This window comes from Macrobrachium rosenbergii, chromosome 27 (assembly GCF_040412425.1).
Source record: "Macrobrachium rosenbergii isolate ZJJX-2024 chromosome 27, ASM4041242v1, whole genome shotgun sequence".
Classification (NCBI taxonomy): Eukaryota; Metazoa; Arthropoda; class Malacostraca; order Decapoda; family Palaemonidae; genus Macrobrachium; species Macrobrachium rosenbergii.
Window position 1 is genome coordinate 29,017,413 of NC_089767.1, and position 14,348 is coordinate 29,031,760.

The window sequence follows — 14,348 nt, forward strand, 5'->3', positions numbered from 1 at the left end:
TTCCTCCGGGAAATAGATATATGTTATTTTTTCTTTCTCCACAACATCTCAAGACAAAAAAAAATCCGTAAGGTTAAACCTGGACAAAAAAAAGGGAAGTTCTATTTATAAACATGGACAAAAATAGGGAAGTTCTACTTAGACAACTTGAAACGTCCAAAGGGGAGATTTTTTAAGATGTGACTTAGCTGGAGATTATGAAAATAACTTTAGCTTCACTGCCATACCAAAGAAGGGGCTAGAAATACCTAGGTTTTCGATTAACTTGATAAAAACCTTGTGTTTTCAACAATGTAACACCCAAAAAATCTAAAATTATAAGCTAATTCATGAGTACATTATAACTAATTTATTTTGACCTCTAATAACCCTACCATACACTTTCCTTACTAGGCCAATTCTTCTAGTGGCCCCTAAAACCCTTCCCTGTCTATAATGAAACAATGCTTCCTGTCACCCATTCCTCCCAAACCTTTCGCCCCTTCCCTTATCCATACATACCTCACAAACCTCTCTTGCAATCTCAACAACTGCGTCCTAATTGACTTTCTTGCATCAAAGGTCATCTCCACGATTACTCTTTCATTAAACTTTATTAAATACAAATATTATCAAATACCAATTTCACTTTGAAACATATTCGTCAAGCTAAACGGTATATTTTATCCATATATGTGGCACTATGTGCGATGATGCAAGGTTGTATTAACATTAAAATGCCGGAAAATTCCCCTTCATAGATTTTCCCCTAAGATATATTTAATTGCTTTATCAATAATGCAGTGAAAGGAGGTGGCAGGAATAGGGAAGAAGTACGAAAACTGTGCGATAGAAAAAACAAACTGGTGGAGAGAGAAGAGAGAGAGAGAGAGAGAGAGAGAGAGAGAGAGAGAGAGAGAGAGAGAGAGAGAGAGAGAGTTTCCAAAGAATTTCCTCATACAAGTCCATAACCTCTATCATAACAGACAATTTGTTGAGCCGTTTACTAAAAATTGAAAGCCTAAGTCTATTTTCCCATAGTACGCAAGAAAATTGATTCAGAATGCCTTTATAGTCTCTACCCATTTTCCTGAGGACAAACTCCATCTCATCTCTTTTTACGTAGTTTTTAAGATATATTTTTACCCCCACCAACCAAGCCCTCATCGTTCCCTTCACTTCAGTTACTCGTGTGGTTTTAGACGAGGGAAATATACAGTAGGCCGAGGTATACTCAGGCATAAGCTAAAAGCATCGTGATATAGCCAAGTAAATCTTAAGTCTAGCATCAACTTCCCTCTAATGATCATATAAAGCCTCTTGATACTTATTATAGGACTATGTTCTTAGGAATAATAAGTTCAGAAAATAGCATTAAATTTTCCCATGAAATCTTATAAGCTTAAAGTGACAAAAATATAGATATTCAGTCTCAATGAATCTTTGGTATTCAAGCTTTCTTACTTCTCTTTAACTGAATCTATTCGTCGAATTATTTTTACTGCATAATCTGTTTTTTCTCTCCTCAGTTTCTTCTTTGCCACCTTACATTATCCTCTCCATACCTGCACAGGAATTCGTTCACGCGATAGCACTTCAGTCATTTATCTCTAGCCTTATAACAACAAACAGTTAGTATCCTGACATTTTACATACTCTTCGTGTACGCCTTCTTACGTGTATTTAACCCTTTGCCCATCATTTATCCACTTTCTTGATATCTCCTATTTTCACTTCTTCAAACTTGTCTTAATGCGCTTACGGACACATTTTTGCCTTTTCACATAAAATTTAAACTTCCAATCAATTTAACTTTGGTTTCAGCCCCGAAATGATCAGACATTACAGCCATTCTTCTCACCATTACTTCTGTCTAGGAGTTCTTCCATCGATATTTTACCCGTACATAGTGACATTCCTTTCCTCCTTAATACTGCTAACGCTAAAACTCCAATAATTAAGCTTCAGTCAAGACAATTCCATTTGTGTCCTATTGTTACCAGTTTAAAACCAAAATCTATGATTGCATGGATTAAGGTTTTACACAGCTTTTACAAATTCCCAAACTGATAGAGGGATGTCTTAAAACAATGTTATAATTCGGAAAGCTTAGAATGAAATTTTCCACTGTACACTTTCAATAGTTAGGAATCCAGATAGTTAAAACTCAAGAATTTAATTCTTTCAACCTATTAGAATATCTCCATATCCAAAAAGCTGTTCCAGCATTGATTCTGATACAGAAATCTGGCAGTTAATAGCAAAGCTGATCTTCACTGCACATATCACTATGTTCAAAGGAATTACCGTATATTTGTACACTTCTGCAGTGTCGGGAGCGCATTTTTATGCGCCCGTTAATAATTTCAAGGTTGATTCCTTGCATGTGGGAAGACTAGCATTTATCAAAACTAATACAAAGTAATTGTGCTAAAATACTTAAAACTGATACCTTCCGCTATAAAGGTTCCGATTCTAAAAACCTTGCATACTAAGGTATGAACATGCACATTCAAAGTAACCCACAAGTTAACACCTAGTAAAAATTTTATCTAGTTCAGTTCGCAAAGCTCCACTGTCCTAGTACTTGAGTAACGGATGATTATCATATGTGGATGTAATGCATTGATTAGAGGGCACCAGTGAGTTATATGCTCATCTTTTCTTCTTTCAAATTGGGCCTTCATTCCTTTAATTTTTTCTTATGTGAGGGCGTTCTTGGCTTGTCCAACTATTTAAGTCTTCCTGATATAGCGATACTTCTGCACCTGTTACTTAGATCTTAAAACTTTAAAAACAAAGGCATTTGCCTTATTTGATAACTATCTGAAGACAAACCTTGGGATATGAGGAAATAAGCTGTGTTAAAATATTTAATTCATTTTACATTAATATAAAGCACCATTAAGTGTTGACCTAAATTCGGCTTTATCCACTGCAGTGAATATCCGCATCCCTTTCAGGAGAATTTCTGACTTCGACACCTGCATAGGCCACTCAAAGTATGTTGTTCTTGAAGTTCACATTGCAACTAATGAACTTGTTGCTTGCAGTATCAGGTTCACTGCACAGTTTCCCTTTGACTTCTGTTGGCAGTAGTTACAAGCATCAGGAACCAAGTTTCAAACTTAATTTCAACCATCATTGGCATAGCCGGATTACTTGTAATGCATAATGCTATTAAAACTAATATACGCTTTCTAATAATTAATGGCAGTATGATCGATTTTAAATAACAGACTTAAGGCAACCTTAGAGCTTTTAGGAAAGCTTAATTCAAGCTACTGTACTTTACACTTAAAAGGTCAAATTAACAAAATACTGTATAAATTATAATGCAAATGGAAAGTAAACTTCCCAGAATAGTATTTCCCGGATAAAATTTTGAGAAGCATGAATTTACTATTGTATGAAAAGATGCTATTCATTAACACACGCAAATAATAACTGCTAACACTGAACGGAATATGGAACATCCTCTCACCTATTGTCAAAAGCATTCAAGTCTCCCCCTTAGCAACACTAACAACCAACATCTCAAAATAACGGGCATGAGAGATTCATCCACATAAATCCAAAACCATGTTAAGCAGAGAAAATTTGACAAAGCCAGATGTGCGTGATCAATCACGAGACTATATCATAGTCCGAAACATTCAAACTACGTACTGTAAACTCGACCTAGGTGAGGTTCACGGACAAACAGTAGAAACGATTTTGCTAAAAACTATACTAAACCAAAGCAGCACGGCGGTCCTCCTCCGTCCTTGTTCATTTTGAGACCACAGCCTTTCCCAGACTTCAGCTAAACACTTAGTACTCATTTCAGAAAACCAGTCATCTTCAACTCATTCCTTATCTCGAGACAAAACTACATACACAAATTAAAAACCAGTATTTCGTTTTGTAACTAACTTATTCCTCCCTTACTGAGATCAGACAACGATCCTCACTGCCTACTTCCTGCAAAATATTCTGCAAAATTGACTTTCCATACCTCATGAACCAGATCAACTTATCTCACGTTCTCACACTTTGCTCATCCAAACATCCTGTACACTGAAAGTCTCAAACCTTTGCATCAGAAACCCGTGACAAGTTGTCTATCCACTATAACCATGATTAGAATAAGCTCACCTTCATAGGAACCCTCAATTCACTCAATTCTAAACCTCCAACCTAGTTTCTGAAACCATGAAAATGAAGGAAAAAGGAGCCACCTCTCAATTGTCTTGCTTTCCCTCCCAACTGTCTTACAGAGCTAGCTGAGATCAACATGCCATAACCTCTAGCCTCTACCATGCAACACCAGCTAAAAATTTACTACAATACTTCAATCTCTCCCTCACAAGAATCATTTCAGTCTCAAAATACTCATCGGAAGTCTTAACCACCAGATATTTCAATTTACCTTCCCAGTCCCCACCAGAACACTAGACTATTGACTTCATATCCGCAACCCCCGCACAAGCTCTTCGTTCTCGCAACCCCCACAACTCTGCATTGGTCTTCCCCCACCCTCACAATTTGTTCAATCCTTCCCACCCACAAACAAGCCTTTGCTTAGTTTTTCCTTTCCCAAACACAAGACAATCCCTAGCTTTACTTGTCACTAATGACAGCCTCGAGTCTTCCCACACACATAGACTACCGTAAGTCTCCCCCCACACACAGACTTTGCCGTAAGTCTCCCCCCACACACAAACTTTGCCGTAAGTCTCCCCCACACACAGACTTCGCCGTAAGTCTCCCCCCACACACAGACTTCGCCGTAAGTCTTCCCCACACACACACAGACTTCGCCGTAAGTCTCCCCCACACACACAGACTTCGCCGTAAGTCTCCCCCACACACACAGACTTCGCCATAAGTCTCCCCCACACACAGACTTCGCCGTAAGTCTTCCCCACACACGCAGACTTCGCCGTAAGTCTTCCCCACACATGCAGACTTCGCCGTAAGTCTTCTCCACACACGCAGACTTCGCCATAAGTCTTCCCCACACACACAGACTTCGCCATAAGTCTTCCCCACACACACACAGACTTCGCCATAAGTCTTCCCCACACACACAGACTTCGCCATAAGTCTTCCCCACACACACAGACTTCGCCATAAGTCTTCCCCACACACACAGACTTCGCCACAAGTCTTCCCCACACACACACAGACTTCGCCATAAGTCTTCCCACACACACAGACTTCGCCATAAGTCTTCCCCACACACACACAGAGACTTCGGCATAAGTCTTCCCCACACACACAGACTTCGCCGCAAGTCTTCCCCACACACGCAGACTTCGCCGTAAGTCTTCCCCCCACACACACAGACTTCGCCATAAGTCTTCCCCACACACACAGACTTCGCCATAAGTCTTCCCCACACACACAGACTGTGCCATAAGTCTTCCCCACACACACAGACTTCGCCATAAGTCTTCCCCACACACACAGACTTCGCCATAAGTCTTCCCTACACACACACACACTTCTCCGTAAGTCTTCCCCACACACACACAGACTTCGCCATAAGTCTTCCCCACGCACAGAGACTTCGCAATAAGTCTTCCCCACACACACAGACTTCGCCATTCAGTCTTCCCCACACACACAGACTTCGCCATAAGTCTCCCCCACACACAAACTTCGCCATAAGTCTCCTTATAAATCCTGAGAGAAAATTTTGGTTTTTCTGCGGTTCTGTACATGGTATAGTCCTTGATATGTTTAATAGGAAAATCATACTAAAACAAACGCAAATTAAGTGCAAATTTACTGTTAAGCGATTTTCTTCCTTTGTATGTTTTAACAGTCCCCTGGTGCTGGTGTCAACCACGGTGTTCATAGACAAGTCGTGGTAAAAAGTCAAAGTAAAACTTCAACAAAATTACTAATTAGTTCAACACCTAATATGAAAGATGATGGTTAAGCTACATGAGTATTTAATTAAAAGTAAAGTTTTTAAATTAAATGAATATTAAAATAACTTTTTCCTCTACATCTAATATAGCTTAATTGGATTCCAATTTAAAATAACCTAAAACCAAACCTAAACTACTGATGAACCTTAACTATTCACTTTACACAAACTTTAATATTCAGTATTTCTTCTATTAAAAATTTTTTACTACTATGGTAATTTATAACTTAAATAAAATTTAATGTCAATGGATTACTAAAACTAGACATCAATTATTAATATAAAGAAAAGTAGTTTAACCAGACCACTGAGCTGACTTTCAGCTCTCATAGGGCTGGAATAGACATTAATAATGTTTGATATTCTGTATATGTCATTAAAAGCTATGTAAAACTTAACAGTACCGCACGCGCTAATGAAGAAAAAAAAGTATTGGAACTTACTTCAGCCTAAGACTTTGCGGTCGTATCAGCTTGCTAGTAAACAATATCCTTAAACGATTACAAAGCGGGAGCCGTACACTGCGTAATCTTCGTTTCATCCCCGCCTGAAATTAAAGACAAGTTAAAATTTCACACCTAACACTGTTTACTTTTAGCTCCTTGCAAGAAGTAAAAAGTTTCATAACGTAAGTTTCACAATATATGACCATGAAATTATATAACTGATCCAGATGGGTACTTAAGAAGGTAATCGCGTGAAAACTGAATGACATTTATGAATGTCACCATTTGCCCAGTTGATTTCTGCTGCCATGAATTCGAAAATACTATGAGTCCCAACAATAATTACATTTGTCCCGGCACACGAACTATTCAAATTGAGAAAGCAAAACACCTGAAAACAATACGTTACCACAAAACATGTTCACAATAAAATTACGAACAGATACTGTAACCACCACAAAACTATCCAAAATATACCTTACTAACAAAAAGAGCCACTAGTCCACGGTAACGAATTGCTGATATTCACTGGCTCAACGTAAACGCAAAGGGGATGGAATGCAACCCGCTGTAAATAGGTAAACACCTACTGAGGGATTCAGAACCGATGAAGCACGGTTTTTCAGCAACAACTTTTTATCAAAGCATCGGATAAAGCTGAAAGTTGGCAAGTGTATATTTTATAACCCTACCTAATTTTTGCAAGTATTATTTAGAGCCTAAGTTCGATAGTTTTGATATTTATAGAGTAAAATGAAGTCACCGATGCCGGGACCGAAAAAATCAAGACAAGGATTCTAAAACAATTCGTGACGTAAACATATGACGTCATAAGGCTCCGCCCATCCACCAGGTAGGCGGTGAATGGATATGCTTAAATGCTTAAAGAATTTAGGCTTCGACAAATTCGATAATGGCCAGCAGGATATGGAATTGTCCCCGTGGTTGCAAGACTGCATTTGTGCTACGGCTTACCACTTTGTATTGAAGCGAGAAGACCTGTGGCAAGATTTACTCTAGTGTGAATAGGTAATTATTTCTATGGTGGGTAATTACCCCAAAAGTGCGGGCAGGAGCTGTTAGACAACACGTCATTTTGAGGAAGATAAAATCGGACATTATCCATGAGAGCGTGGGACCAGTCATTATTGATCTCGCTAGCGACGATGAAAACGTGGATGATGACCTCCTCCTCGAGAGTGACGACGACTGAAGACATTTTGTAAATTAATTATGTATAGTGTTAGATGTTTTATTTGTACCTCTAAAACATATCTATTAAAACACAGTGATTATAACAATATGTTCCTCATTCAAACTGATTTCAATATATTTTCCTTTCCATGCATATCAATATAAATCGTGTTACATTTGATTGATATTGAAAAAAAGTAGCTTGAGCTTGCCCTCAAAATCTTGACTCCTACCAGTACTTTATTTGCAGCGAGTATACAAGCGCTGTTTAGGGTGTTATATGATATAAATAAAAAACCAAGAAAAATAACAATGGGTTACATTAACTGAAATAAAACAATGGCGTTGACTTTACAACTCTAACAATTGAGGGAAATGAGGCATCATTGCTTTTCATTTAAATTCTACTTCTAGTGACCGCTCCTGACATGCTGCAAACAGAAGGCTATAGTGTCAAAACCTGAGATAAACAAAATGGATTGTCTTTTGTATTCCCGCCCTGAATAGATGTAGATCTAACAAATGAGCTATAGACTGGTTCATTATGTGGATGAACTACTTGCACTGAATTATTTGTAAAGTAGAAACAATACAATATCAAGAAAATGGAAGAAATCCGTAACAACTTAGTCCTAACAACTGCTGTGGAGTTGCAATGAAACCTCCACAAAATAATAATAATAATAATAATAATAATAATAATAATAATAATAATAATAATAATAATAATAAAATTATTGAGAATGATAATGCTATCAAGGGGACGATGACAAATCCTGCTCGCCATCATTGATATCGCTGAAGCCTTGTATGGGTATTAAAAAGGCCAAGAGAAAAGGTCTACCCAATTGGATGTCGTTGCCTCCTGCCTGGAGTAACTATGTAGGCGATGACATATCTTCGAGGTACATGCTCATTGCGGCAATTCACCTGCTGATGCAATAAGGAAGTAGACAAAGCTCCACCTACATGGGATATTTGGGGAAAGTGAGCAAACCTTCCCTTTCTCTTGGTCTTGGGTGCTAATATCAATTAGTGAATATGCCATCGCCAAGTGGGCAACTAAGTGAAGAGACGTTTTCCCCATAAAACTTCTCTTCACTGTGGTTAACGACGTCATAGGTTAACGTCATTATTGTGTTCAAAACCACTTACCTGCGATTTTGATGGCTCTGGCAACGTAAACCACTTTTACTCTGGTAAGTACCAGAACTATTGAACAGGTAGTAAATAACACTTGCAATAATTAGGTGGGTTATAAAATATAAACAACTTTCACCTTTATCCGATGCTTTGATAAAAGGTGTTGCCGAAAAACCGTGTTTCATCGGCTCTGAATCCCATAGTAGTTTACCAAATAGGTAAACACCTAGTTTACCAAGGACGCTGGACTGACAGGGTAAGCTGTGACTGACGTATACCTAATGTATAACTTGTTTAGTTTGCCAAACATAAAGTTTTCATCGCGGGTTTCACTGAGTACGTTCCCAGCATGAAATAACGGCTAAATAATGCATAAGAGAAATGCAGGACAGTGAACTTGGTTTTCTGCAGAACAAACATCAATCAACGATGACTCTGGAAAGAGCAAAGTTTTGATATTCAGACTCATCGTCCTTCATACTGTAAAATGGCAAGTGCACTGGGCATAAACAAGGATTTCACGATATTTAGCAATTATGTTTGCATAATTAGCAAGCTACTTTATGGGATGGCAGTCTTCATAAGCCAAAGATTATTTTATGAAATAAAAGCAAGTTGAATGTAGCATGAGTGTCGATAATAAGAAAGGTTTAACGAAAAAATAATATTATTTGTAATGTCGACTCTCGTTTATTGATGTTGGCCATGATGAACTTTTGTTGGAAAGTTACATTTTGTGTTTGAAATGTATACATATCAGATATGAAGCATTGATCTCACTAATTTTGAAATTTTTTTTAACTTGCACTTTTTATACACCAACAAATTTTCATTTAAGTTAACTTATTTGTTTCACAGCTACCGGACAAAAGTGAAGATAATATTTGAATCGTTACGGACAACGGGTAAACGAGCATTCCGGCCAAATTATCGCTTTGTTCAAAATAAAACAAAAGGTTTACAAAATGTTGACAATTGCTAAAAATTACCAAAATAATAATGTTGCGGTTCAAATAACTAAGTCGATGTTATTCCTGAGCCTAATGCACATGTGACGATTTACAACTGATATAATTGCAGATTATTTTTCTAAAACCAAGTTTTTTTTATTGACTGGTTTATCAAAAAACTTATGTATCTTTAAATTAATTTTGCAGAATTTGTTTCATTAATTTGGAATTCAATTATCTCCGGAAAAAAGAGAGAGTGAAGATAATATTTGAATATACGTTTACGGTTAAGTAAATGTGCAAAAAGTAGTAAAAAGGGCTTTATTCTTTTAACATAAATTACCGCAAGTAAATTTTGTCATTTTCAATAAAAGAAAATCTTCAATATCATCCGAAACATTTATAGCAAAAATTAATTCAAGTAAAACAAACAATGGTTTGCAAATTAGAACATTCTTAATAATGATTATATTGGTTAAGTTTTATTTCAGCAGAATGTAATATATTTGTACTGTATAAGAACTAATCAGTGTGCGGCAATTCTTAAAAAAAAAAATTAGGAAAGTGAATGATAGTCGATTTACTATATTAAAATATTTTGAAAATGTGATTAACAGCATCGTTAATAAATGTAGAGAAGGATTACAAATTCAATAATACAAAACTCACCTGCCTCGTTTTGACAAAATATCATTTGTTCACAGATTTTATTTTTTCAGTTTTGAAAAAAAGCCGTACAAACGCCCATGATTTTTTATTGACTGTTTATCAAAAAATTAGTAGGGGCAAATGTTGCAAAATGAGGTTCGAGCGATCTTTTAAATAATTTTGTTGTTGAATTTTTTAGAGTCTCAAAAGTGGATGTTGGCATTTTTTGCTTCTCATCTCTCATATCTGATTTGATCCCAGTCCCCATTCAAATATTTCATTGAATATGGTCATCTTATACATCGTTTGAGTGCTTGTGAAAAAAAAGGACCTTAAATTTTTCATGGTTCTTGAAGTTACAGAATATAGGTTTTAAAAATGAGGTCAGACTGAATCACTCAAAACTCAGAGAGAGAGATCAGAGACAATTGAGACCACAGGCAACAGAAGCATTTCCCATCGAGTTTACGAGAGCCGGAGTGCATTTAATGCAAGCTAATAAATGCAAGAATGAGGCGAGTTCGTATAATGAGTCTGATGAAGAATGGGATATCGGATAAAAGCTAATTCGATATTTATCGAGAGCGACCAGATCTTCATAACATTGTTTTAATGTCCTTCGTTTAGGCTAAGTCAAGGAATACCTCTTTTCCGTTGATACGTAAGGTGAATAAAAATCAGGGATGGAGTGAATCTCTCTCTCTCTCTCTCTCTCTCTCTCTCTCTCTCTCTCTCTCTCTCTCTCTCTCTCTCTCAATGCATCAAATGGACGAAAGTACCAGAGTTAATCCCAAAGTTTTTTCTTTTTTTGTATTGCACTATATCTCACAAACTTAGAAAAATAAAAAATGAATATTCTGAACAGTTGAGATGCATACTTTAAAAATATTAAAAAAAAAATTTTTGAGATGATTTTTCCTTGACTTCACTCCTTAATCATCCTGAATCAAGATGATTGCCATGGAAAATTCATCAATGTTACATTTACTGTACCCTAGACACATTATGCAATTTCCACACATTACTGTTATCATCTAAAACAAAATAACAGGAAAAAATTACTAGAAATAAGTTAGGAACATTGGCATCAGCCCCTGTTTATTTATAATAATCCGCAGTGCTGCTCTGTGTCTGACAATAAGTCTTGCACTAACATTGTCATCTCTTCTTCAAAGATAAGCTTCCAAAGACCTAATGCTAGAGGAACGAGTCTAACCACTGCGTAAGATCATTGCCAGACTGCAGGGAGAGCACAATGGTACTCGCGAGCAACAGGTTGGAAATCACTGTCTGGCTTTTATGTACCCCACACATCTCGTCTCTTCTTGACCGCTTCAAGAATCAAATGCTGGCCTCAATACTGGCCTCAGTGGACTACCTGGCAACATAAGGAAGCAGAGGGATAAAAAGAGAGCCGTTGTTTACTGTTTATTTTTTTTAATGAATGCGTTTGCCCACTGTACAAGAATCCACATTGCAGTGACGAAAGGACTTTTAAACAGATAACCAATTCTTTTGATGCCTGCATGATTAACAGTATGGTGTGAAAGCATATAGTTTTACTGGTTAAATAATGGTAAGTTTGTAAGTCTGTTGGCATGATAGCCATTGGCAAATAACAGAGCTAAAAAGATACGTCGGTAAGGATGTATTGAAATCAGGATGGATGCTCTCTCTCTCTCTCTCTCTCTCTCTCTCTCTCTCTCTCTCTCTCTCTCTCTCTCTCTCTCTCTCCTTCACGTCTCATCCCTTAGATGTTTTTCTTGGTCGAATCAAACGGAAACAAAATATCTACAAATTCGCGTGTGAAGTACGTTTTAACGGATCATGTCAAGATTATCGAACCCACTTACAGCAGGGTTCGCTATTCTTTACAAGAAGATAATCGGGTTCGCTGTTCTAGACATGAACACTTTGGTACCAGACATTTGACACCCCAGGGGCTAGTATAAACAAGGCGAAATAGGTTTGACACCCCCAGGGGCTAGTACTAAACACGGCGAAACAGTGTAGACGAATCACTGTTTCGCCGTGTTTAGTACTAGCCCTCATGTGGAAATGGCGTTCGGACCGGAAAGGGTTGGCCATTCTTTACATGGGGATCATTGGGTTCGCTGCTCTTGACACGGAGATGTTGGGTTCGCTAATCTTAGCATGATCCATTTTAACAAACATAATGCAGTGAAAATGGAGGCAACTGATCACATGAAACCCCTGAAGACGAGTGCCGCACATTTCCTCCCACCTTATTTTTACATGTGAGTGAAACCTTATCGGCAAAGACCCATCACTCATATTATCCCAGACCAAAATATCTCCAGGTAAAAGGGCATCGGACTTGTTTATTGGATGTCGAAAGAGATATATGTCCCAATACCGGTGGCCTTGCCAAGTCATCCTCTCTCTCTCTCTCTCTCTCTCTCTCTCTCTCTCTCTCTCTCTCTCTCTCTCTCTTCCCTCTCACCATTCCACACGACCCCTCTTACCCATCTCGTTTTATTTATTTATTTATTTATTTATTCAATCATTCATCTATTCATTTATTTATTTGTATTGTTAGTAAATACTCTGATGTATTTTGAATTTCCTTAATTTATTTATGAGGCTTTAGTCAGTTTTTTTTCTTTTTAAATAAAACTGTATACCATTCTACCAAGAGATCTTTACTCTTTGATGGACCGAGAAACCTTTCCTATTTTAAAGCATCTCCATTTTTCATACTAAATCGTATTTGGTTTTGTTACTGTGGGCTGGACTGAATCCAAAGAAAAAAAAAACTCAAATCATTATATCAGGAAAGGAAAAGAACATTCACACAGATATAGCATGGAGATATGAAAAATCGACTTATGTAATATATGTATGTATGTATGTATATATATATATATATATATATATATATATATATATATATATATATATATATATATATAATATAATACACACACACACACACACACACACACACACACACATATATATATATATATATATATATATATATATATATATATATATATATATATATATATATATATATATAAAAATATTCACGTAACTATGGGACATATTTCTGATGGAAACTTGAACTTGAATGATGAGGAAATTCATCTTGTTGACAGCAGCCATAGGACTCCATTAAGACTGAGTGCAATAGGAGTTTTAAATTTAGTATATTTTTAAAAATTTTTTATTGACTTATACAGTAGTTCATTATAAAATAAAGGTTCATTCCTTCATGTGGTCAAGTATGCTTCACTGAGCCTACGCTACTGGTTTGAACAATAACTTTGAAAAGGAATGTTCAGACATAACGCTCCCTTAATGTTTTCACAAGAATTCTCGTTTTTCCACAATAATTTATCTTTATTCTCCCGCTAAGACTGCGCGCAATTTATCTTGGGAGTTGTTCGGATCAACCCCCCCAAAAAAAAACACCTCCACCCTCTTAAAACACAAGATCGAGACAAGTAGAAAGCCGCCTTCATCTTGTAATTTTACCGTGTAAGTCTGGCTCATACATATGGATGGAGGTAGTGAAAATGAACATAAAACCAAGTGACGTCTCGGTCCCCTTACTCTGAAAACTTACCACCATTATCTTTGTTTATTTAACTTTCTACAAAATGAACGTAATTTTAATTCTGTTAGCTGTATATCTGCATTGTAAAATAGAAAAACAAATAACCCATCCTATTATTCAGTTCATCCTTACGTTACACCGTGAAACGTATGCCTGCCTCTTGTTTGGCAGGTTACACCGAGCTCTCTTATTCCGCTCTCAATTCTTCTGCATTAAAAGCTTTAAAAGTTTTTCAATAAACAGAGCTGCTGCAGAGTGTTGATTTCACCACACAGCACATGTTTCATGTCTGCTGTTATATGAGACGTCACAAAACTTCCTCAGCTTTGGAAAATATGTCTCAGAATCATCAGTATCAAGAAGGAAGGAATATGGAATTTAGGCCAAAGGCCAAGCGCTGGGACCTATGAAGTCATTCAGCGCTGAAAGGGAAACTGACAGTAAGGTCTTAAAGGTGTAACATGGGAAAACCTCGCAATTGCACT

At 37.0% G+C, this 14,348-nt stretch overlaps 1 long non-coding RNA gene across 1 annotated transcript in view; it reads right to left on the reverse strand.

The window, feature by feature from the left end:
• LOC136853514 (uncharacterized) overlaps positions 1 to 14,348 on the reverse strand; it is a 592,216-nt gene that overhangs the window by 407,518 nt on the left and 170,350 nt on the right. Inside the window, exon 2 of the long non-coding RNA XR_010857488.1 lies at positions 6,343 to 6,446. This is a non-coding gene — a long non-coding RNA (uncharacterized lncRNA). The remainder of the gene's footprint in view (positions 1 to 6,342; positions 6,447 to 14,348) is intronic.